At 38.7% G+C, this 26090-nt stretch overlaps 1 long non-coding RNA gene across 1 annotated transcript in view; it reads right to left on the bottom strand.

Annotated features, from left to right (window-relative positions):
* LOC125161819 (uncharacterized) overlaps positions 1-22412 on the bottom strand; it is a 78159-nt gene extending 55747 nt beyond the window's left edge. Inside the window, exons 1-2 of the long non-coding RNA XR_007150771.1 lie at positions 22302-22412; positions 15249-15344 (exon numbers count right to left, since the gene is read on the bottom strand). This is a non-coding gene — a long non-coding RNA (uncharacterized LOC125161819). The remainder of the gene's footprint in view (positions 1-15248; positions 15345-22301) is intronic.
* Between the last annotated feature and the right edge of the window lie 3678 nt (positions 22413-26090).

The following is a 26090-nucleotide window of genomic DNA, read 5'->3' as shown; positions in this document are numbered from 1 at the left end:
ATGCATTCTGGTGGCAAAGCTACAGGGAAAGTCACTCTACTGCTTAGGAGTAAGAACTTGTACAGTCCATCTTGAAAGAAATCTGATATTTGTTAAAATTATAAATGCATCTACCCTTTTACTTAAGCTACATTTCAAAGAATTAATCCTGCAACTAAAATAGTACATATACCAAATAAAGTATCTGTAAGATTCTTCATTTTAACACTATTATAATAACAAACAATTGGGAGTAACCCAAGTATCCATCAGAAGGGGACTGGTTAAAGAAACTGATACATTCATAGAAATACTATTCAATACTATATCAATGCTCAGGTGAAAAGAGCTCAAGGTTTTATTATTAAGTTTATAAAAAGCAAAATTTGGGGGCCTGGGTGGCTCAATCAGGTTAAGCTTCTGACTCTTGATTTAGCTCAGGTCAGATCTCATGGTTCATGATTTGAGCCCTGCATCAGGCTCCTCACTGACAGTGCAGAGCCAGCTTGGGATTCTCTCTCTCTCTCTTTCTCTCTCTCTCTCTCTCTCTCTCTCTCTGCCCCACCCCCACTCACATGCTTGTGCTCTCTCTCTCTCTCTCTCTCTCAAAATAAATAAAATAAACTAAAAAAAGAGCAAAATTCATAGCACTCAACATTTATGCTAATATTTGTATTAAAAAGAATGAAATAAAAATACACATATTTAAGACTTTCTTTTATTTTAAGGAAAGAGTGAGTGTGGGAGTGGTGGAGAGGGGCAGAGAGAGAGAGAGAGACAGAGAGAGAGAGAGACAGAGAGAGAGAGAGAGAGAGAGAGAGAGAAAATCTTAAGCAGGTTCCATGCCCAGCATGGAGCCCAACGTGGGGCTCAATCCCATGACCCTGATATCATCACCTGAGCTGAAATCAAGAGTTGGACACTCAGCCAACTGAGCCACCCATGAGTCACCAAAATATACATATTTATATTTGCTTGTGTCTGCATTAAAAAAAAACACTGGAAAGATATCACAAGAAACTAGTAAGACAGAAGAGAGAGGGAAGTGTGAAAATGAATGGGGGCTAGGAGGGGAGCAATCATCTTCAGGGTATACTTTTTTGTATTGTTTTGATTTTTGAGCCATACATATTCAAAAAATATTCAATGTTTTAAAAATACAGAAAACTATGCATTTGTACCTAGAGCTATTACTATACCTTTTATTATTGGTGATCCATACCATAATAAAAATATAACAATACATTCATTTGACATCTTAGGTGTCAAAAAATATGCAAAATGCTTACATTTCCCACACTGGATCTAACAACATACATCTCAGAACACGGATGGAGAAGCCCCTATTATACAAGAGCCTCCCACCTTAGAAAAGCTGGAAGTTCTTGCTTTATAAACCCCACATGACTGATATTTTTTCTGCCTTCTCACATCAGTAACACAAAATGGAGGTATCTGTCTTCTTTTAGCAACTAACACACTTGGACGACTGCTGTGTGTCAGTAATGGCACTATGTTCCCTGAACAAGCACTTACAGCTGTATCTTGGTCTATGCTAAAATTATGACCTTTATGGATTCTAATAACACTTTGATTCTGGGAAAACTTGCAAATTTAGAAAAGAAAATATGATACTCTCAAAGGCACTTATTTTACTTGTAGAACCCCTGCTTACTCATGCATGCCATGCAGCTGGTTGGGCTTATGCTGGATAAATCTTCTTGCCCAGGCTAAGTGTTATCCTCCCGAATGAAAAGTATGCCATGTTTGTAGTTAAAGCACATTAAAACTGGGAATGCAATGACGCCTTCATATGGGTTTGAGAGCTCTTTGAGACAGATCAAGAATCTTAACCTTTTAGAACATGACTGCTTTCTCAAACCTGCTCACAGCCAAGATGGTGGCCATTAGAACTAGTTTCCTAAAAATTGTATCGGAATTTCCAGGAAGAGTTTTACATTCTCAGTGGCAAAGACTTCTATGCCTATATACCTGAAAAATCAGAATTTACCACCCATGTATCAAGCTACATACAAAAGGAAATAAAACATTGCCAAATACCAGTGGGAGAGCTGGGACCTATTTACATGGACTGACAGCCTTTCTGGGAATTCAGGAAAAAATTATATATTTTACTGATCTAGAGCATAGTGATTTATTCATTTAGGATAAAAATACATATAAATGTTTCATAAATTGTAACCTTAAGGAAGTTTACCACAAGCCCTTTCACCTTAATAATAATCAAACAGTGCATACTTTGTATGACATTTAGGAAGATTCTAAGAAATGAAATCTGTAGAGTAAGAAGTAAGGAGTCTCCTGCTAGACAGCATTTCCAGTGTACCATTCAGAGAAGGGAATTTCAAAGAGACCACAGCAGTCTGGCTGAGTTGATAAGAAGGGGTTGGAAATTCAAAGACTAAGGTATCCAGAACTTGTGTGTGGCAGGCAGGCAAGTAGGGCAGCTGGTAGGGGAGGTGGAGACCAGAGAGAGATGAGTTTCATAGAGACCTCTAAGATCTACAGAAGGGTTCACATGAGTCTGTGGCTGAGTAGTGATCTAGGCACATATGTGAATAAACTACTCAAGTCTGGGGAAAGAACCATTGGTACAGAGTATGCAAAACAATTTCCATAGCTAAAAAAAGGGGTGTAACTAATGCTTGTTCTCACCATCCAGAATGGAAAAACTTACTATTACATGGGTCTCTGGGTGGAGTCATCAGAAAGGTATTGCTTTAATAGTGAAACTAAACTAGTCCTAGACCAATCCTGCTCTGGGCCCAGTTTAACAAAGCTCTAAGTGAGCCTTGAAAGAAGCCAACTCTTTTCAACTAATTTAACTGTATCCCAGAACAAACTTAAAAAATATTTAAAGAAGTAATTTTTTGAAAAGCCCTCAACCAATAATGTAAAATTGAAAATGTCTAGCATCTAATCTAAAATTGTCAGGCATGAAAGAGGTAGGAAAATGTCCCATAATAAAAAATAATCTTTATTAATAAAACAGGCACAGAAATGTTAAAGATGATAAAATTAGGAGAAAAGTACATTAAAACAGCATATATACATGGTGTGTGTGTGTATATATATATATATGTATATATATATATAAAATATATATAGGGGTTATATATAATATACGTAACATAGGGATATACAGTATATATATAGAATACATACATATGTTTATAAACATATGTATTTATATGTTCAAAGGATATAAGAAAACATGAACATGATGTTTAAGAAATGGAAGATACACAGGAAAATGCAAATCAAAACTATAATGAGATACCCCTCCACACCTATTAGAATAGCTAAAATTAAAAACACAAGAAACAACAGGTGTTGGCAAGGATGTGGATAAAAAGGAACCCTCATATTGGTCAGAATGCAAACTGGTGAGGCCAATGTGGAAAACTGTATGGAGGTTCTTCCAAAAGTTAAAAATAGAACTACCCTATGATCTAGCAATAGCACTACTGGGTATTTACCCAAAGAATACAAAAACACTAATTCAAAGGTATACACGCACCCCTATTTCATAGCAGCATTATTTATAATAGCCAGATTATGGGAGCAACTCAAGTTTCCATTTATTGATGAATGGATAAAGATGTGGTATATATACAATGGAATATTATTCAGCCATAAGAAGAATGAAATCTTGCTATTTATAATGACATGGATGGAGCTAGAAAGTATAATGCTAATCAAAATAAGCCAGAGAAAGACAAGCACCATATTATTTCACTAACTGTGGAATTTAAGAAACAGAACAAACGAGCAAAGGGAAAAGACACAGAAAAAGAGACAGAGAGAGAGAGAGACAGAGAGGAACCAAGAAACAGATTCTTAATTATAAAGAACAAACTGAAGGTTACCAGAGGAGAGATGGGTGAGGAAATGGGTTAAATAGGTGATCAGGTTTAAGGGGTGTACTTGTCACGATGAGAACTGTATGGAAGTGTTGAATCACTATATTGTACACTTGAAACTATATTACAATGTATGATAACTAACTGGAATTAAAATAAAAAGTTTAAAAAAAAAGACATTATGAAAAGAAGGAAAAGAACTAAAGCGGGAGGTGGTATGTGCAACCAGTAAGTAATTTTCACAAACAGATGTTAAAAGATGGCCAAAAATACATAAATAGGCATTTCATGGGAGGTGAAATATGGATGTCCAATGAAGATTTTAAAAGATGCTCAATGTCATTAGTAATAAGTTAAATGCAAATTAAACTCAGAATGCAACAAATTTTCACACCTCACAGTTGGGCAAACTTTTAAGAATGACAATGAAAAGGTTGGAGAGATGAGGAATAACAGGACCCATTATGCCCGTTAATGGGAACATCAACTGTTTGTCATTACACTGTACATCTGAACAAGTACATTCTCTGTTTCATTAACTCTTATCCAAGGCATAGAACAGTTACACATGAACCATTTCCATAATAGCAAAGAGCTGGAGACATTCCAATATTCACAAAAATGACTGGATAAATTTGGTTTATTTTTATTTTATTTTATTTTATTTTATTTTATTTTATTTTATTTTATTCTTTTGAGGGTGAGAGAGCATGCAAGCAGGGGAGGGGCAGAAAGAGCGGGATAGAGGATCTCAAGTGGTCTGTGCACTGAGAGCAGAGAGCCAGATGCAGGGCTCAAACTCATGAACCATGAGATCATGACCCGAGATAAGTTAGACACTTAACCAACTGAGTCACCCACATGTCCCTAAATTTGGTTATATTTAAATTATGAATTAGTAAATAGCAAAAATAAATCAACTGCATACATCAACATGGATGTATCTTTGAAACCAACATCTAACACAAAATAAAAATTACATCACAAAAGGAAAACTATGTGATTCTACTTATATAAAAGGTCAAATAAGGAAAAGCTAAAGTATCATTTAGGAACACACATGCATGTGAAAACCTCTAACGAAAGCAAGGGACTATCATAGGTTGAGATACACAGAGGAATTACAATGTTCTATTTCTGAAGCTGGGTGGTGAGGACATGGGTTATTTGTTTCACTATTATTCTTTAAACTATCCATGTATATAACCTATGTGCCTTTCTTTCTGCAATACATTTATCAATAAATGTGGTGCCATAAAAAAAAGTCCCCAACCGAACTACCAGAAGTGAATAACAAAATACCTGAAATGAGAATTTCACTGGATAGGGTTAACAGCAGACTAAACACTGAAGAACTAAAGAACAGTTAAAATCCAGCAATTTATCAAGAGACCACAATGATCCTAAATGTGTATGTACCTAATAACAGAGATTCTAAATACAAGAAGCAAAAACGGAACCAAAAAGGGAAATGGGCAAACTCGTAACAGTTAGAAATTGTAATGCCTTCCTCCCAATAATTTATAGAACAAGAAGAAAGCATCAATAAGAATATAGCATATTTGAAAAACATTATCAACCAACATGAAATAACAAAGGACTCAACTAAATGAAATACCACCACAATATCAAAATGGAATAAAGATGTTTTGAGACTTTCAAAGTCTCACATGTATATCTCCATACTGATCCTTTCTTAGGAAGCTTTAAAAAGAGATATTCCATTAAAAGACAACAAAGTCGGGGCGCCTGGGTGGCGCAGTCGGTTGGGCGTCCGACTTCAGCCAGGTCACGATCTCGCGGTCCGTGAGTTCGAGCCCCGCGTCGGGCTCTGGGCTGATGGCTCAGAGCCTGGAGCCTGTTTCCGATTCTGTGTCTCCCTCTCTCTCTCTGCCCCTCCCCCGTTCATGCTCTGTCTCTCTCTGTCCCAAAAATAAATAAACGTTGAAAAAAAAAAAAAAAAATTTTAAAAAAAGACAACAAAGTAAGAAAGCAGAAAACATGGGATACATAAGATAGAGAATCCAATACAATGAGAGGCAAAGCGAATCTACACAATGATTGTGAACCTAGAATTGCAGCTGAGCTACAAGCTTAGAGAGAAATCACTTCAAATTTTGACAAGAGAATAGTTGGCTCCAAGAGAGGAAGCAAAAAGAGATGAAATTCATAGAAATATCTATTAAGTTTGAATTACTGACAGAAATTTTTAAGTTAAAGAGTGTGCTGATGATTTAGTGATAGCTACACAGAAAACTAAGGAAACTAGGGAAAAAAGACTTTTACTCTCTTCTCCATGAGAAACAAAAACTTTATATTGCTCAGCTGTCAGCCATATAGTACCACTATGTTATATGTACATCAGAAGGAATGTCAAAGATCTCTGTGTGTGTGGATGTGTGTGTGTTTATTTGGTGGGCTGCGGACGGAGTGGGGAAAAAAGTCTTATTTTCCACAGAAATAAGACTAAGAAATTAAGAAATAGCAGTAAAAGCAGTAGAAGCTCATCATTTGGGGATATGGAGTTAGAACAAAGTGAGAACGGGGCGCCTGGGTGGCTCATTATTTAAGCGTCCAACTCTTAGTTTTGGCTCAGGCCATGACCTCACAGTTTGTGGAAGTGAGTGCCGTGTTGGGCTCTGTGTGGGCAGCATGGAGTATGCTTGGGATTCTCTCTCTCTCCCTCTCTCTCTCTGCCCTTTCTCTGCTTGTGCTTCCTCTCTCTCTCAAAATAAATAAATAAAATTTAAAAAAAAAAAAAAAGAACTAGGTGAGGAAACCAAAAGAGTTGAAAGTAGTTGAGTTTGAACAGTAGGGCATATTTTTCATGAAAAGCTTGTACAACTGTTTAAGTCATATGTATGTATAACCTTGATGAAATTTTTTTAATTTAAATAATAAATACAGTTTATGAGAAATTCCATGAAAAAGAGATAAACATAAATTTTAAAAAAAATGTCAGGGTTTTGTTGGTAGTAGAGCAGCTCCCTTGCTGTAATGAATCTAAAGTCAGCCTTCAATACAAGGATTTGCTTAAAAAAAAGAGATAAACACAGGATTCTTTAGGAGATATAGTTGTTAGAGACAGCCCAAGTGACACCTTCTAAAGAGAGAGAGTACAGAGAGTGATAAGAATTGCTAGGAAAGAACCCAAAAGCACACCAACATTTAGTGGGGAAATTTATAGAAAAGAGACTAAGAATAATAGGGGAGAAATGACCTGAGGGGGTGGAGGAAAACCTGGAAAGAGAGGTGTTTCAGAAATCAAGAGAATATTTTCAAGAAAGAGGAAGTATGGGCACCTGGGTGGCTCAGTCGGTTGACTGTCTGACTTCGGCTCACTTCATGATCTCGTGGTCCGTGAGTTCGGACCCACGTCGGGCTCTGTGCTGACAGCTCAGAGCCTGGAGCCTGCTTTGGATTCTGTGTCTCTTCCTTTCTCTACCCCTCCCATACTCATGCTCTGTCTCTCAATAATAAATAAACGTTAAAAAAAAATTTTTTTTTAAAAAGAAAGAGGAAGTAGAAGACTGTAGCACACACCACAGAAAAAAATCAGCAAGGCCAGAAAAAAATGTCCTGAATTTCACAATAACAAAGTAAAGGATGGCTTCGGTGAGGGCAGCAGCAACCTTGCAGCAGGTGAGGTGGTCTCAGTGTTACAGCAAACTGGAAGAAAGGAACGGAGACAGTATGCGCCCTCTTTACTGGACTGGACACAGGTCAGGGAAGAGCCAGGTTACTCCTACCCTTTCAAGGATTGATCTTAAACTAGGATTAGTTATATTACCATTTTTTTCCTCTTAAGACACAAAGATTAAGTTTGGAATAAGGATTAATTAAGGTGGCCTAAGGTTAACTGAAAGTACTGGCATTTAAATTAGGCCTTCTAGAAACTGTGCTCTTCACCACACTTTCTAGGACAATGTACAGCTACTGTGTTCGTTTCTGTATGGCCTAGGTCTCCTCAAACCTGACATGTATGGAATCTCAAGAAATGTCTGAAATCATTCAATTGTGTAATGTTCAAAATGAGGAGGATTAATTCAATTTGATCATGGTATGGATGCTCAAATGAACCAGGGAGCTTAGGTGAACTGCCCAAAACCAAGTTACTAACAGTTACTAAGCCCAAGGATTGAGAGTATAAGCCCCATTTCTTAACTCCTAGTAAGTTCAACATATTTCTAAAAAAACTACACCCAAAACTACAGTCTAATGTATAGGAGACACAAGCTTTTCTGGTCTGAGTGAGGCAGATCATCCCAATGAGCCAGATGTATTATCCAAACCTGTTTTGGACACAATATAAAAGCAAAAGTTGAGACATAAAATTACTTTTATCTGAGATAACTGTTTGGACCCCAACAAGCCTGCAAAGATCGGAGACCCTCATCTCCGATGAGGAACAACAAAGACCCTAAAACATTGTGCAAAATTTCCCCTTACTTGTTTAAAGCCAAAAAGGCAAGCTGAGATTCTCATAAAAGAGGCCAATTCTTTCAGTTCTGGAGCTAATGCAAGGCAGCCTAGGCTAACAGGAACAGAAATCTGCATCTGGAATTCTATAAGAATAATAGTTATCATCTTTCTGACATTTTTTCTTCTGTCTCTTCTCCATCTTCTTCCCTCTGTTCCTGCGTCTTCTCTCCCAACTCTCCTTTCCTCCTCAGTGCCTTTCCTCTTCTCAGCCTCCTTTCCTTTCCTTCATCTTTTCCTTCCTATTTATCTTTCTCTCCTTAATTCTTATAAAAAATAATTACACTGAATGGTGTTTCAAAAAACACTGAATTGTGGTCCTGAATGTCATCAGCAATAACCTCTGCAATGATTCAATCAAGAGCAAAGCACCCCCCAACCCTGCCCCAGATTTCTCAGGATTCTAGCACTGAGGCAGGAGGAAGGCTTAAAGTCCCTGTTGATATAGTTGATATCAAAGTCCCTGTTGATAATCAAGGTTATCTACCAGTATTGAGACATTTACATCATTGGAATATTTTTTTTGCCTGCTGTAAGTTGTATAAAGTCCATGTTTTCATTTTTGCCAGTAATTTTACTAGATAAACTTCATAAGGTCTTTAGCAGGATAGAAACGAATTGCCAGGAGCCTGTTTCTATTTTCAAAACTCTTTCCAACAGTCTTTAGATAATAAAAATAAATATTAGAAATAACTGGGAAGCCAATGAAGTTTTAGGGATACTCAAGGATAAGAAACTATTTTTCAGTAAAGCCTCAAGGTAGAGAAATATTTAGGTGAAGAGAACTGAACTGTGCACTGGAGGGAATCAAAATAGCAACATAATTCTAGGTGCCATCCATGTAGGCTGCCAGATGTTCTGACTTCAAAGGCTTACAAAACTCATGAGGTGGGGTGGAGTGGAGGTGGAGAGCATCAAAGGCTGTGTGACAGGTGTGCAGCAAGAACTCTCCCTAAGGTTGTGCTGTGGACTGATGCCCCACCCCCACCTCATTGATGGATAGGGAGCAGCCTAAATTATAATAATGGGTATGAACTCAGATCCCTGGGGCATAAGCCCAGCTCCACTCTTAGTCATTATATCCTAAAAGTAATATTCTCATTTCCATATAAGAGAAGCAGTGAGGGGCACCTGGGTGGCTCAGTTGGTTAAGTGTTCAACTCCTAATCTCAGCTCAGGTAATAATCTCAGGGTCGTGAGTTCAAGCCCTGCACTGGGCTCCATGCCAGGCATGAAGTTAAATAAAAGAGAGAGAGACAGGGAGAGAGGGAGAGAAGGGGTGGGAGAGAGATAGAGAGAGAGAGAGACAGGAGCAGTGATTGGGTAAATTTCAGACTAGGAATTCAGACACAGAATAGCAATGGCTAGAAGTAAATTTCTTTTTTCAATCCTCCCCTGTTGGACCTCACCCATGACCTACAGTTTGTTGTTTCATTCAGTCATTCATTCATTCAAAACCCAAACATATTAAAGGCCTCTAACTTCACAGCTAAGACTGCCTTGTTGAGTAAATAAGCATATACATAAACTTCCAAAATTATTCAGTTTCTTCAAATGAAAAATGAAGAGAATGGTTGGATAACTTACAAAGGACCAATGATGGGAATGAGAAATAGAGAAGTGATGCCCACTTTAAAAGTTCTTGGTAACTGGGCCACCTGGGTGGCTCAGATGGTTAAGTGGATGACTCTTGATTTCCGCTCAGGTCATGACCTTGAGGTTCATGAATTCGAGCTCCACATCGGGCACTCACAGTACATAGCCTGCTTTCGATCCTCTGTCTCCCTCTATCTGCCCCTCCCCCACTTGTACTTGCACACGCTCGCGCTTTCTCTCTCTCTCAAAAATAAATACATTTAAAAAAAATTTTTTTTAGGTTCTTGGTAAATGAAGGTAGAAAAAAGAGTTAGAAGAAGGTAAGAAGTTAGGAACATAAAGAGTAAGTTTTTAAAAAATAATCATAATGCCACAATAGAGTTCGGTTTTGATGGAATAATCAGCTATCTTCTATCTCTATTTAAATCTGTGTCCTTCTAATCAGAAAGAATTTATCTTAACAGTTAAGCCCAGAAATGGATAAAGAAATATGAAATCTGTAATTATAAAGTATATACTTATTCCCATGGGAATAGGTTAACTTCTCATACCATCAACTGATGGGGAAAATGAATTTTAAATCACGTTTGAAATTTGCATCATTAGCAGCTTAGCGTTTCTTCTGCACTTCCCATTACTTAACCGCTGCTGAAAGAACTTGCCCAGCTTCTCTTGTGATCTAAATCAATGTTCATGTAATCCTACAAAACCACCAGCCTGTATTAGTAAAAACAAAACCTACAACATTTTCTAAATAATAATGATTTGTGGGTTTGCCTGCCTGAACATGGGAAGGGTTTTGTACCCAACTACAACATACATCTCATGACCTACATTATGCACATGCATATCATTTTAGACATATCTAGATCCTCAAAATTTTCTGGGAAAAATGCTTCCTTCTTAGATAATATTCTAAAACATACTCACTGGACTTCTAAAAAGGAAAAGACAAACCAAAATTTGCATTTGAAAAAAGATATACAAGAAAGAGATTGTATTTTTTTAAGGAAAAGAAGGGGGGAATTTATTGCAATGCTATTGCATTGATCTGAGGAATCTAAGAAGCAGAAGAAGGTAGGTCACAGGCTATGCAGACAGGAGCAATACTTAAAATAATCCAGCAGAAGTAACCTGCTTGAGATACCAATGCTATCATTATTGTCACAAGCACCAATACTTTAGCTTGTATAGCCAACATCACCAGCACTGGGTGTGGACACTGCCCTAAGTACTTACTACTGCAGGGCTGCCCTGGATACTCCATACCACTGCAATTACCACTGTTGCTAAGGGATTCCCCAGTTTCCCATGCTCTATCTTACTAGGTTGCAACTTAGAGATTGAGTAGACACACCTGGTTGGCAGAGTTACATCATATGCTTACACACTTGATACAATGACAGCTGGGAGAGAAGTACCTGGCCTCATCACATCTATCTGGAGATGGTTCTCCTCCTACCAAAATTCGTGAAGTGAGAAATTCCTCAAACATAGGAAGAGTGCTTAGATGCTGGGTAGACTAAAAGAATGATAAATGTCTGCCTGAAAAGATAAGGACGTGTCCAGTTCTTCTTGATCTCCTGCATGGGCTCCTCTTCAAAATTTTGGTGTTTCCTTTTGTGCATTATTTTCTCATCTATGCCCAGTCTCTTGAGATCTCCTCCATTCTCATAGTTTTTTTGTTTTTGTGTTTTTTGAGAGAGAGAGAGAGACAGAGAGAGACAGAGAGGGCAGAGGGCATGGGAGAGAGAGAATCTCAAGCAGGCTCCACGCCCAGCAAGGAGCTGACTCAGGGCTTGATCTCATGACAGAGAGATGATGACCTGGGCTGAAATCAAGAGTTGGGTGCTTTAACCTACTGAGCCACCCAAGTGCCCCTCCATTCTCATAGTTTAATGGCTCCTAAATATTTATCGTTAGCCATCTTCACTTACTATGGCAGAGATTGCTTACTGCCCATCAAAATCCATTACCTTTTCCTTCTTTTTTTTTTTTTTTAAATTTTTTTTTTCAACGTTTATTTATTTTTGGGACAGAGAGAGACAGAGCATGAACGGGGGAGGGGCAGAGAAAGAGGGAGACACAGAATCGGAAACAGGCTCCAGGCTCTGAGCCATCAGCCCAGAGCCCGACGCGGGGCTCAAACCCACGGACCGCGAGATCGTGACCTGGCTGAAGTCGGACGCTTAACCAACTGCGCCACCCAGGTGCCCCAACCTTTTCCTTCTATAGAAAGGGAGGGAGCCAAACCATAAGAGACTCTTAAAAACTTAGAATAAACTGAGGTTTGATGGGGGGGTGGGAGGGTGAGGAGGGTGGGTGATGGGCATTGAGGAGGGCACCTGTTGAAATGAGCACTGGGTGTTGTATGGAAACCAATTTGACAATAAATTTCATATTAAAAAAAAAAAGAAAATAGAATTTTAGCTTGGCATGGGGTTTCCCAGGCATACAAAATTTCCTAGCTTTTCTTAATGTTAGTTGTGACCACATTGTCAATTTCTCTTGAAAGCAATGTGAACAGATGTGATTGTGCCACTTCCAGCTCTGAGACTTATGATGTACAGATCTGTTTCCTCCATATTTCATTTTCTCTCACATTTGCAACAGCTGGAATCTGTGGCAACCCCCTTCAACCATGTAGATGATGACAAGGCTTTGAGGGATGAAGAAGCAACCTAGGAACCTGGGTCATTGAGAAACAGGGGTACCCACCAATCTGGAATGCTGATCTTGTACTGATATATGAGAAATAAAGGTCTATCTTTGTAAACAACAGAAAAATTACTGGGCGTCTTTGTTTTTTATAGCTTCTTAGCCTTATGCTAACTAATACACACATACACATACACATACATGCACACATGCACACACACTCACAAGTTCACCACTTCTTTCAGTGAAATCGTATCTACCCAGATACGAAATCTTGGGGTTGGCCTAGACTTCTCCTTCTCTCTTACACCTCTAATGCAATAGATCACTAAATCCTGTTTACTATACTTCATTAGTTTGTCTCTTTCTCTAAACCCAAAGCTACTACCTCAATCTGGGTTCTGATTTTTTCTCCCAATGAACTCATTGCTAGATTAGTCTGCTCAGGCTACTACAACAAAATACCACATACTGAGTGGCTTAAACAACAGAACTTCATTTTCTCACAGCTCTGGAGGCTAGAAGCCCACTTGCTCCTTCCCCTTGCTTCCTTGCCTAAACTTCTGATGCTAGAGACCACACAAGTTCCAGTAGAAACCACAACTTTTAAATCAGAACAACTTCATTTCCTTAAGGAGAGTTTTCTAAATACTGCAGTCAGTCCCTGGGGGAAATGCTGATGGAAAGATAATTACCGAATCCTAAAACATTAGGCTTCCCATCCTGATAACAACAAAGAGATCTGTGGGCTTTCCATGAGACAGCCAATCCTAGAAATGGTATTGTAATTGGGATGGAAGGCAAAAGGAAAATAAAATTCAGATCAATTCCCTTGGGTTCTCTGCCCTCATACTTTAAATCTGTCACATGTCCAGACTACAGTATGCTATTCTAAGACTTAATGTTTTCTTGCTTTTTGTATACAAGTTTAAAGGCTCTGACCTGGCACTCACAAGAGAAAATCCTCTTAGCATGCTTCTGGTTGGGTGGAATCATCCCACAGAGACATTAAGTAATGTAGCTTCCAAGAGATCAACTGACTTCTCTGATCTTGCATCCTCATCACCACTGATCATGGAGATCATGGTGGTTATCAAATTATAATTATGGAAAATAATAGACATGATGTGTCATGTGGTCATACTGGTCCAACAGTCTCATTAAATTGCTGACCTCTTATTTATCTACAAAAATAGCAATTTCATAGGCTTTCACCCAAAAAATACTAAAGTCTAACAAATTAAGCAACTTCCCCAAGGTAACTATATTTAGTTGGGGCAGTGGTAGGACTGTCATTAGAATCTAGTCTTCACTTGCCGATCCCTCTGATGATACCTTTGAGACTCTGCTTCATCTTACCATTAACCAACATTTTTTTTTGTTTTTTTAATTTTTTTTTAATGTTTATTTTTGAGAGAGACAGTGACAGAATGCAAGTGGGGTAGGGGCAGAGAGAGAGGGAGACACAGAATCTGAAGCAGGTTCCAGGCTCTGAGCTGTCAGCAAAGAGCCCAATGCAGGGCTAGAACTCACGAGCTGTGAGATCATGACCTGAGCCGAAGTTGGACGCTCAACCAACTGAGCCACCCAGGTGCCCCCCCCCTTTTTTTTAATTATGCATTTTATTTTAAGTACATTATTTTACCATGGTTCTTATTATTGTTCAGTTATCAGTCTGTTCCTGTGTTTATGTGTATGGCACAGCAGCCATGAAACATCCTTGAAACAGGCTTAAAACAGCCTTGAAATAGACCTGGCCTCCCAACCCAAGAAGACACAGCTTAATAGTCAGCTCACTGAAACTTGTCTGAAAAACAACTAGAATAGGTAAAAAATGGAGGATGGCGACAGCCTCCCTTATTGCTGCTTTCTGGTTAACTTAAACTATCGACTGAGCCCTGATTCCAATACGATATTTTTAATAGTAAATGCCACGGATACATTTTGTTGTGGAAATAAAAGATGACTCTGAGCAACTCATAGTACAGTTTGACTTCTAAAAAAAAAACACAATTAGAAAATGACCATCTTCAGACTTGGGAAAACATTTTTTTATATCTAGGAATAATTTCAGTAATTTCCACAATTTTTGGTGAAAAGTTATAAACTATTAACCAACATTTTAATGAGATTAGGTAAAGAGATAAAATTTGAAGCAGGCTGTGTGTGAAGCATATAGCTTAGAATAGGTGCTACATACATGTAAATTACATATATAGAAATCAAAGTGATATGTTTCCTATTTTTCCAACGATGTAATGGCCAATTTTTAATCAAATGTTTTCAGAGTAAAAGATAAGCTTCAAACATTCTGACTTTTCCTTTCTACTCCCTGCTTCCCAAAATGAACACACATACATACACACATGTGCGTGCACACACACATCTCTTTCCCTGGAAAAACTTACGAAGCAACTCCACAGTCACTTTTCCAATAGATAAGATTATTCATGTAGAGCCTATGTGTAGGTGGAGTGGGCTGCTACAGATGTAATCTTTGGCATTCCAGGAGGAAATCCCCAAAATATACCATTAAGTATCCTTCACCCAACATCCTCTACTTCCCCATCCTTTTAAGCCCTTGTTTGGTTACTATCAGGGAGGCAAAGCATTGTATATTGAGATCTCTTATTTGTTTTAAAGCTTCCTTACCTACGAGAGGTGTTGCACTTGTCCCGTATTTAGTTTAGTTTATTGCATCAGCAGGCTATCATCTCACTCAGAATGTTGATCCAATTCTATCAGAGTCTTGAAAAGAAAATGAGAGATCTATAAGCAAATAAGGACTGTAAACAATTAGTGTCTCAAACTGGAGGGATTTCTAGTCAGGAATCTTCCTTCATGTGTTAGGTGGTGGTGTCACCTACTGGCGAAATGTGATATTGTAGCTCAGTCCTTGCATTGGGAGGAGACTTCTACAGAGAACCAATGCAGAGTACCTTCTCCTCTCAGAAGGTAATTGTGATTTATGAGAGGGAAGACATGTTTTTATTTTTGTTTTTCTGGCCCCAAATACATAGATTCAGCCACCTTTTTCTTCTTATTTCTTTTAAGTAGAGAACAGTACTAGCTACTAAAATCTGATGCTGGGCCTGAATATGAAAGCCATGGTGGTTCAAACTGTGCCTTAATACAGAAAAAATATTTATAGGGATATTTACAGAGAAAACTTTAAAATACTCCTGCGGATGAAATAAAAATATAAAAGGTTATATATCCATAATATGTTATATTAGAAGCACCCCACTCCAGATTTTTTTAGCTGAATTATGCTTTGGGTATTATTATCCGCCTAAGGAACACTGTGACAAACACTGAGAGCTGCCTTCTCCACATCCATTCACTGCTTCTTCCTCACTAATAGAATTCCAATTTTGTTTCAAGTAAAATTATCCCAAGTTACAAAACTCAATGTTTAACACTCTACCCCCTCAGTTAGGGGTCTCCCCCTGTGACACAATTCTCACCAATGGGATGTAAGACTCTGCTCAGAATGTCTTGGGGAAAAAAAAATCTGCTTTCTGATAAACATACAACCTTTCATCATCTTTCTGCCAGCAAGCTGAGAACATGTGAAGTAAGCATCTTGTGGCCAGTGGAAGAGAACATAAGCTAAGGTAGGGAAACAGACGGAGCCTGAGACAGTGGTGACATCATGGAGCTACTACACCAGTCCTGAAATCCTTTCCTCTAGAAGTGGGGAGAGGGAGAACCTAATTCTGGACTGAATTATGTCCCCCCTCCCAAATTCATATGCTGAAGCCCTAATCCCCAGTGTGACAGGATTTGGGAATGGGACCGTTAGGAAATAATTAAGATTAAACAAGGTAATAAGGGTGGGACCCTAACCGGATAGAATTAGTCACCTCTGGAGAGGAAAAGATATGTTTCTCTCTATGCATGAAATCAAAGTTTAATTGGACTTACAGAGAGAGAGAAAGATATCTCCTTACCCCTTCCATGTGAGGATAGAGAGAAGGCAGCCATCAGCAAGCCAGAAAAAGAACTCTTACCAGAAACCTAATCAACCAGCACCTTAATTTCAGACTTCCCAGACTCCAGAAGGATGAGAAAAAAAAAATGTTGGTTAAGCCACCCAGTCTGTGGTATTTTTGTTATGGCAGCCTGAGCCTCCCAATACAAATACCTATCTGATTAGGCCATTGTAGTAAGTTTTCTGCTACTTGTATGTGTATTATTCACAGATGCAAAATGCAGGACCTAGCAGAATGTTGCACATAAAAAAAACAAAAATGTGAATTTTCCAGGTAAAGAAGAGTAGAGAGAGAGACTACTAGGTCCCCCCCATTTCAAGCTGGAAATTTGATCATCTTTTTTATGTGGTGATTAAACATTTGATTTCATGCCCAGACTTTGAGTTTATGCCAGCTCTAGTATTTGAGGAAATTATAGGAAAATTCAAAATATGTGAGTTATTTATTTGATGATTTTTGCAAAGTCCTGCCTGATAAAGATGAATTCAGACAAGAGCTGGTTAGTCTGACACCTAAGAGAGCAGGTCTCTGCCTGCAGCCTGAACCTAAGTTGTCTGAGAAGCCTATGATGTGATTTCTTACCCAAACTGAAGCCTTTCCTACCAGAGCTGAAGCAGTGGCCTTACCAGAGGCTGGTATTGGGTTCTCAGTTCTTTTTTCATGTTCTCTACTAGACAAAGGAAGTAAACCTGCCAGTAAAAAGGGATAAAACGTGTTTCCTTTCCTCCAAATTTATTATTTCACATTGATAATGGCAACTAAGTTAAAAGGAGAGAAAGATGTATGGAAAATAAAGACTTGTCACTAGGAACCAATATTTCTCAGGCCTTAACATTGTAACTCAGAAGATCTCTGGCAGTGGTTGTTCACATGTAGAATTGACTGGAAGAGACTGAAGGCCTACTAACCTTTAGAGGGAACTGTATTTCTATTTCTGAAGAAATATCACACACTGTATGACTGATTAACTTGGGAAGGGGCTGGGAAAGTATTCAATTTATAGGACGAAGGGTATACATAAATGTTACAAAGCCAAAGGGATGGAATGTGGCAGAAACTTCTAGTTTCCTACCCAGTGACCTTTTATTTCTTACTAACAGCATCCAATTTTGTTCAAACCAGTTCTGTGCCTGAGAACTGGGAATGTAGTGACTGATCAGTTTCTCCTTTTCACATTAAATCCAGAAGGCTTAGAACTTAGCTTGTGGCTCAACTTGAACAGGGCAAGCTCTGTGGTGTGTAGTATTTTTAGTTTCATGCTGTATCTCCACCCAAGATTTTCATTATTCTTTTTCACCTATTTTCATAAATACTATTTTGCTGTGCTTATCCCATTAAAAGACCTTAAGACACCTCTAAAATAAACCATGTAGAAGAAGCAGCAAAGAGATCAAAAGAAATAAAGAAGAGAGACAGGAAGAAGAGAGAAAAATAGAAAGAAAAAGAGAGTGAGAGTGAGGGAGAGAGAGAGAGGGGAAGGAAAGAAGGAGGAAGGAAAGAAGGGACAGAAAGAAGAAGGGGTGAGGGAGGGAGAAAAAGGGACATAAAACATACAATTAGGTGAAGAGGAAGCTTGCAGATCCAAACCTCTGAAGGGACGATAAATGCCATTACCATCAATGATTCACTTAAGAATCAGCAATGTGTTTTATAGAGAAAAATTTATAAAAGATGGGAGAAAATGTAAAGGGATACAAACATAAAACTAATTGCCTGAGGTATATGAAAAGTGTTCCAACATTTTGAAATATCTTTTCTCTCAACTCCTGATGTCACATAGGAAATTACCTTGATGCAACGGTTGCCTGTAAGTACACTACAGAATAGGCAAGCTATTCTAGGGGTAAGTGCCTATGGCCACAGTGCAGCTCGCCAATTATTCTCATGAAGAGCTATGGTCTGTAATCTGGCAGAGAATAGGCAGGGCCGGAATGCGTGCCACATGGTTGATTTAAGATCTCACAAATACGGAGGGTCTCATCTATTGGTAGTGTAGTATAAATACTTCGTGTCTACTTGTTCCCTCCGTCACTTTCTGTGTCCACACACGTATTCTCTGCTTCCTTTATTTGTGTAACATCCCTCATGGGTTACCAACTTACTTACCTCTTAACAGAGGTAAGTGTTTCCCATCTGCTTGCTTTTTATCTCACTCTCTCTGACAAAATTTAATATCCTTAAATAAAGAGGAAAATTTGCACCTTTCGCTTTAACAATGCTCCTTTCCACTGTCTTCCATAAGAAAAGGGAAATGTCAAGCTTTGAATGTAGCTTGATGCATCTCGGTAAAATAAGTATATAAAATAATTTTAATGCAAGCCAAGCACACAGCCTATATATTAATATCTATCTATACCTTAAGCCTGCTTCTCAGACACACCGTACTATGCAATCATTCTCCTATTTCAAAAGCACAACGTTGAATTTCTTTAGGCATTTCCTTGTAAATCTATACCAACTTTACACACAGTATGCTAGCCCAAATTTATCAACTGAATATTCTATGAAAGGTACAAAAGGATCTTGGACAAAATATCGTATAACTGAACTATTACAATTGAGAAAATTACAAAGTTATTTAAGACTTTCTTCACTGTTTTGAATCATAATACAATTTCTGATTATACCCCTGCTATCAATTCCTGATACCATAAAAAGAAACAATCAAAGAGCCTAGCTATTTCATCTTTAAATAGATACCAGGCTATTACTGCTCCCTCAGAATCTTTTTCCTAAAAATAATTGTGATTCTCTGAGTTACTAGGAATAGGCAGTTGACAGAACACATTCCATTACAAAATGGCATAAAATGGTTTAGTGTCCTAGTTCCACTTATCTTTAAGTGGATGACTAGATACATTTTTTAGATCAACAGCTCTATCGCTTCCAGGTATGGCTAAGAGGTAGAAAAATGTTCGGTCTATGTTTATGGCATAGAAACCAGGTGTGGTTTCAAGAAGAAACGGAAACTTTCTAGTCCATTTTTGTTAGAAGAGCTAAACATTAATGACCGACAATAAAGCCATAATTTATATCAGATTCTTCTTAGTATTCATATGGGCCATAAAAGCAGAGCCTAACACCTACATAAACACATGCTATGGTCCAGGCAGTAAATAACTCCACGAAACAGGTCAATCAATTTAAGAATCTGAAGGCACATTTTGCAACTTACTTATCTAAAAGGTAAAGATTTCTGTCCCAAATCAATCACCATAAAGATGCTGCCTTAGTCAATTTGGGCTGCTATAACAGAATACCATAGATGGGTGGCTTAAACAACAGACATTTATTTTTCATAGTTCCGGAGGTGAGGAAGCCCAAGATCAAAATACCAGTAGGTCTGGTATTTGGTGAAGGGCCTCTTCCAGTTTGGCAAATGGCTGTTTTCTTTTATCCTCAGACAGCAGAGCAGAGAAAGAGGAAGCAAGCTCTCATGTGTTCTAACAAGGGCTCTAATCTCATCACGAGGGTTCCACCCTCCAGACCTAATTATCTCCCAAAGACTCCACTTTTTCATACCATCACACTGGGGAATCAGGATTTCAACGTATGAACTTGGGGGAACACAAACATTCAGTCCATAACAGGTGCTATTGAATATGGATTAGTTTTAGGAAATTTTTTTGTGGTAGTTAAGGTGTCCAGTTAGTGACAGCTGCCTTCAGTTGGCCACATGCCAACCCAAGGTGTTTTCTTTTATTTTTGTTCAATGAGTGCTTGTCTTCCAGAATTTGTGGTATCTTGATAAACAATAACTGCTAAGGAAGAAAAAGTCTCCAGACTTGGTAATATGACAATAAGATTATTTCATTCCTTCTGGAAGCCATACTAGATCATTGTTTAAGAAGCTACATTGTCAACAAGGATCATATGATGATATAAGAGAAGATACTTTGACATACTATTTACTTTTGACTAAGGCCCCCAATTCTGCAGAGTTGTTTACTTGGAGAAGACTGATAAATTGCAACTTGTTTTGTTCAGTAGAAATAAAATAATTTCTTTTTAGAAGAAAAGATATCCCAAAGTTTGAAATTTATTGCTCTGTAAAACATGAACTACTTTTATATCTAACTTATTTAGCAGTCTTTCTTTTACTTTTCTTCAATTTCATATTCCCTTTTAACTAGCTTTACTTTCCTGATAGTTCCACCACTAATGAGTGAATAATATATCTTTCATATGTGCTTATCACATATTTGTATGAGAGCTAGACTTTCAATTTTTTTAAATTACATTTTATCATACCCCGCTTTCCCACCTTAATACAAATTAAATTAGGTAAAAGATAAAAGTTTAGGAAACACAGTACACTTCAAGATAATATATTCAAAATATCTACTTTCTTCACTGGAAAACTTGACTGGAAAACATGGCTTTAGAGCTGGAGCCAAATGGTCTTTCCAATACTTTTCTCTTGAACTAAACTCACTTGGCTCACCAATTCCTAGCAGAACAGTTGACTTCAGCCCTCTCACTGTCCTCACTCTCTAGAGGCAGGCCATTACCATATGGCAAACTAGACAATGACAGTCTCTAAAGCAGAGAAATGGGAAAAGGAACTGAGCTGAACTTACAAAATCCCTTCTCCTATCATCTGAGTCAGTCACCCATCCTTCCCTGGACAGACATTAACGGGTAGGAGGAGAAAAGCCAGTAACAAAGATTAAATGTTAGGTCACCGATGCCACAGTTCAGCAGACAGGATTATTCTACCCCAAGGTGGACATGGAGTGACCTTCCAGTCTGAAGAAAAGCACAAGCTAGGTTTTTGCCATAATAAATGTAATGATTACTGGGGCGCCTGGGTGGCGCAGTCGGTTAAGCGTCCGACTTCAGCCAGGTCACGATCTCGTGGTCCGTGAGTTCGAGCCCCGTGTCGGGCTCTGGGCTGATGGCTCAGAGCCTGGAGCCTGTTTCCGATTCTGTGTCTCCCTCTCTCTCTGCCCCTCGCCCGTTCATGCTCTGTCTCTCTCTGTCCCAAAAATAAATAAACGTTGAAAAAAATTTTTTTTAAATAAATGTAATGATTACTACCTATATGCTTAGTATCTTAAGTATATACTAAGCAATACTTTTATACTGGGAATGCTTTTTTTTTAAAGTTTATTTATTTATGGGGGGGGGGCATGTGTGAGTGGGGGAAGAGCAGAAAGAGAGGGAGAGAGAGAATACCAAGCAGGCTCCGCACTGTCAGCACAGGGCTAGATCTCACAAACCGTGAGATCATGACCTCAGCCAAAGTCAAGAGTCAGATGCTTAATGGACTGAGCCACCCATTCCCCTATACTGGAAATACTTTTATAATGGACCTTTACACGAGGCCTCAATCAATTTATATACTGTTAAAAGAAGTATATTTTATTCAACCTTCACCTCTATCAAAGCTCAGAGGTGGTACTCAAATGTGCATTAAACAAACAAATGACGGAATGAACACAAAAATTAAGCACAGGATGCAATTTCAACATATTAGGGGAAGGAAGCTGAAGTTCTTGTACAAGCAATGTGGAGAATTTAACCAGAGAGCCTCACACATCTCTGCACCTGGGGAGCTAATGAAGTAGTTTCTTGAAAGAATCATGGTGCTATCAGCTTAGGACTAAAAAATAACATCTGGAGTATACTGATTTGGCCCTTCCATTTGCCTCTGAATTTTATCCCAATCATCCCAAATAAATCATAATGAATATCATTAAGGTCTTACTTTTTAAGGAGATGCCACATGTCCCCTTGGAAAAGAATTCCATGTACCTCAGACCTTACAGTTGAAAACTTTTGGAAGTCTGTTTGAAATCCTCTCTCCTCCAGGACAAACCCAATTCTATTTTCTATTAAGAAAAGAAATGAATCTTTGTTAAAGAAGCCTCCTCTTTGCAAAAATACACGCTCTCCTTTCACAATTTTATGTGAAGTCTACTCCAGTTAAATAATCTGAATATTTTTAAAAAGGAAATTTAAACAATCCAAAACTAGAAAAAACCAAAATGTCTATAGAGAAATAAATTGTAGGAATTCACACAAAGAAATACTAAATAGCAATAAAAAGAAGAAACTACTGAAATACACAAAACCATGGATGAATCTCAAGACACTGTTTTGTGAAAGAAGCTAGACACAACGTACACACTGGTTCTATGTATGTGAAATCCAAGAACAGGCAACACTATGGTTATGGAAATCAAGATACTTGTTTTTGAGGTCTGTGTGTAGAAAAGAGGGAAACCCACTGGAAAGGGACAAGAGGTAGTGTTCTGGGTGACAGAAAAGTTCAGATCTTGGTTTGTTTAGTAGTTTCATCAATGTATACAATTGCCAAAATTTATTGAACCGAGCACTTAATATATGTGCATTTACATATATGTAAATTAAATTCCAAACAGAAAATTTAGAAAAGAAAGGGCTATCAGACATTGCCTATAGCCTTGCTAGCTAGCACTTTCCATAAGGTAAGGACCCTTAAGTTTTAATTGCCTTCCTGAAAGCTGAGAAGTTTGTAGCTTAACAATCAGTTTCTGGCTGGCTATAATATTTCTCCTCTGGAAGTAGTAAGGTTTACCAGAAGAGTAGGTGAATCAGGAAGTCAGTTTACAAATAATTCCATATTCCTAAGTGTGCTGGGCTCTGAAGGAAATAAAAGCCAGTAATGAATGAGACATGCCCTCTATTAGCCAGGTTGTTTTTCTGATCTACTTCTCAAATAGGTCTAGAGGGCAATTGGATATGAACTTTTCACAGCTATTCACATCAAGGCACCAGATCAGTGAGAAGATTTCTCCAGTTGATAAGAAAATTCATAGCTCACCTTTTTTTTTTTATTTGCACAAGTACAGATCTTTCCCCAAGGTGGAGAAAAGGAGCTTGCTAGTAACTAATTAATCCCAGCCAGAAGACCCCAGAATTTATGGGATGTACAAAAATACTCCTGTTCAATATTAATGACACTGTGCCAGTTTCCTTAAGTAGAACAGGCTTTGAAGACAGAAAGATTGTATACCACTAACTAAACAACAGTCTTGGCCAAACTTTTTCAAATGCCTCCACTTATTAGAGTGACAGTGTCCTGTCAGGCTCCACAAATAAGAGGTTGTTGGAGGGAGACTGCAAAGCTAGGGTGGAAAGAAGACATTCCTTTTGGTTCCAGCCAGCAGGACCCCCTGAACTTCTTTGATCCAGACAAGTAATTCATTCCATAAGCAATGGTTGGTTCTTGTTAGCAGATTTTCCAGGCTAGGACCTCAGAGCCTCATGGCATTCACTCAGAGACACCACTACCAGTTTGCCAATGTTGTCAACTGCTGATCTGTGTTCCTATTTCACTGTGGCACCTTCTCCAAGTTCCTGAGGTACAAGCGCCAGATAGGCAACCACCACTGAGTTCTGAATTCCAGATCCATGGGACAACAGCAGCATTTGGACAAGATGCGTGCCTCTCTTCTCTCCTTCTTGGGTTAGTATCTTTTTCCTTTTACTTTCATAACATTGTCTTGGCTTATATTCATTTAAATAAATAATAATGTCGAAGTTTAATATGGAGGTCATAGGGAGAAAGGAAGAAAATGAGGTGAAGGAGAAGGCACTGCTTCTGGAGTGAGCCAAACACCCTGGCAGGCCTAATGGAAGCTCTGGGGTCTTTGCAGCTTTGTAGCAACGGGTCTGATTTGGTCTGCTCTGGTTGATCCATTTTCCTCTCTCTTTCATTCAACTCAATTACCTGGAGCAGACACTCACTGAGGAGGTACTCAAGCCATCTTGCCAGTCAACAAGGGGATTCACAGATGAATAATAGCCCAGCTCTGTCTATCCAGAGACACGCCTCTCACATGCACGACCGCAGGAGACAGGATGTGTGCAAGGAACCAACTATGCAGTGTTTTTCAACATGTGTCACATACTGGCAAACAGAAAGTGCCTAAATATATGCGGCACACTCATGTATAGTGACAGGTCTGATTAAAGCTGGAGGCAGCCTTGGGATGCCTGGGTGGCTCAGTCAGTTAAGCATTTGACTCTTGATTTTGGCTCAGGTCATGATCTCACAGTTCAGGAGATTGTGCCCCGTGTAGGGCTCTGTGCTGACAGTGCAGAGCCTGCTTGGGATTCTCTCTCTCCCTCTCTCTCTGCCCCTCCCCAACTCAAGCGTGTTCTCTCTCTCTCTCTCTCTCTCTCTCTCTCTCTCTCTCTCTCAAAACAAAACAAATACTTAAAAAGCTGGAGGCGACTTGACTGGGGTCATTCCAGATCTCAACACATACCTGGAGACCATTTGCTAAATCACCAATGTGTTCTGGTACACACCAACTGAAAAGCTATGCATTATTTTACATGAAAACAAACACATACATTATGAAGTGTGAAATATATCATTTCCAAAAAGGTAGGCCAGATTATTTCAGACCTATGATCTCCAGGACACAGATTTATTTTCAACCATGAGGGTACTTACACAGAACACCATATGTAAGAATGGGAGTCAACCCCCTCAGACATACAGCACAGGGAGGTGCCCAAGAGACAGGCAGTCCTACCTGGATGATGAAAACAGGCTTTGTTGTGGATGTGGCATTTTCCAAGAGCCCTAGTGAGCAGTGCATTTTTTTTTAGCAGTGAATTTATTAAACCCTCATTTCAAACCTGAAAATACTACGAAGCTTCCATCAGGCCTGCCAGCAGGTGAGGTTTATTCCAGAAGCAATGCTTTCTCCTTTTATCCTTGGAGATTGGCAGAGAGGGCATCAAGAACATTATGCAAAAGCATGGGAATGGAAAGCTATGGACATATTGGAAATTTTCAAGTAAGTAGTATAAGCGCCTAAAGATTAGCCACGTGTTCAGGAAAAGAAGAGGTTGAGTACGGTTGGATTGTGGAATGCAAAGAAACAGGCCCAGTACTGTGTTGTATTCTGGGCTTGCATGGCAGAACGAGGCAGTACTCCATCCACTGGCAAACCAGAGACTGGAATGTGGACTGGGTGAAGCCAGAAATTACAGATATACTTAGTCCCAAGTGGTGAAGAGCAATACCTCTCAACATGCTGTCTTTTCTCCACTGTCTCTTCCTCCTGCTTTCCTGATATCCCTTCACTTCATCACTTTAGATACGGCTCATAAAATAAATGGTCAAAGAGGTTATAGTTAAGAAAGTTAGGTATGAAATGATTTAAAGCCACCATTACTCATTCCTGTATAGGGCAAGCCCTTGGCTTGGGAGCAGTTAAAGCCTTAAACTTGGGAAAAGTCTGGAGCACAAATTTTTTACAGGACACTAACTATAATAACTGGCAATTTAGTTTTCCACAGCCAACATTTTCTAGTCACAAAAAAAGTGCCAAATGATATGGGTTTTTAAGAAGGCAGTTTGCTGGTTATTGTTTTTGAAGGAGAGAGATATATTTTTAAGTTGCTGTAATAAATTTAAAGAGAAAAAACATGAAGCGCTCTTATATTCTATGGTATTTACATTTTATTGCTTCAGGATTCATTTAAAAATGTAGCA

Source organism: Prionailurus viverrinus, chromosome A1, assembly GCF_022837055.1.
Source record: "Prionailurus viverrinus isolate Anna chromosome A1, UM_Priviv_1.0, whole genome shotgun sequence".
Classification (NCBI taxonomy): Eukaryota; Metazoa; Chordata; class Mammalia; order Carnivora; family Felidae; genus Prionailurus; species Prionailurus viverrinus.
This window is presented reverse-complemented; position numbering and strand designations above follow the sequence as displayed.